The sequence below is a fragment of the Procambarus clarkii genome, chromosome 63 (assembly GCF_040958095.1).
Source record: "Procambarus clarkii isolate CNS0578487 chromosome 63, FALCON_Pclarkii_2.0, whole genome shotgun sequence".
NCBI classification, from domain to species: Eukaryota; Metazoa; Arthropoda; class Malacostraca; order Decapoda; family Cambaridae; genus Procambarus; species Procambarus clarkii.
In genome coordinates, this window is record NC_091212.1 from 2,245,421 (window position 1) to 2,246,550 (window position 1,130).

Sequence of the window (1,130 nt, forward strand, 5' to 3'; positions counted from 1 at the left end):
GACCCGGGTCCCCACCACACAAGGAGCTAGACTATCCCACCACCACCCGGGTCCCCACCACACAAGGAGCTAGACTATCCCACCACCACCCGGGTCCCCACCACACAAGGAGCTAGACTATCCCACCACCACCCGGGTCCCGCCACACAAGGAGCTAGACTATCCCACCACCACCCGGTCCCCACCACACAAGGAGCTAGACTATCCCACCACCACCCGGGTCCCCGCCACACAAGGAGCTAGACTATCCCCACCACCACCCGGGTCCCCGCCACACAAGGAGCTAGACTATCCCACCACCACCCGGGTCCCCACACAAGGAGCTAGACTATCCCACCACCACCCGGGTCCCCACCACACAAGGAGCTAGACTATCCCACCACCACCCGGGTCCCCGCCACACAAGGAGCTAGACTATCCCCACCACCACCCGGGTCCCCGCCACACAAGGAGCTAGACTATCCCACCACCACCCGGGTCCCCACCACACAAGGAGCTAGACTATCCCACCACCACCCGGGTCCCCACCACACAAGGAGCTAGACTATCCCACCACCACCCGGGTCCCCACCACACAAGGAGCTAGACTATCCCACCACCACCCGGGTCCCCACCACACAAGGAGCTAGACTATCCCACCACCACCCGGGTCCCCACCACACAAGGAGCTAGACTATCCCACCACCACCCGGGTCCCCGCCACACAAGGAGCTAGACTATCCCACCACCACCCGGGTCCCCACACACAGGAGCTAGACTATCCCACCACCACCCGGGTCCCCACACACAAGGAGCTAGACTATCCCACCACCACCCGGGTCCCCGCCACACAAGGAGCTAGACTATCCCACCACCACCCGGGTCCCCACCACACAAGGAGCTAGACTATCCCACCACCACCCGTCCCCGCCACACAAGGAGCTAGACTATCCCACCACCACCCGGGTCCCCGCCACACAAGGAGCTAGACTATCCCACCACCACCCGGGTCCCCGCCACACAAGGAGCTAGACTATCCCACCACCACCCGGGTCCCCGCCACACAAGGAGCTAGACTATCCCACCACCACCCGGGTCCCCGCCACACAAGGAGCTAGACTATCCCACCACCACCACCCGGGTCCCCGCAC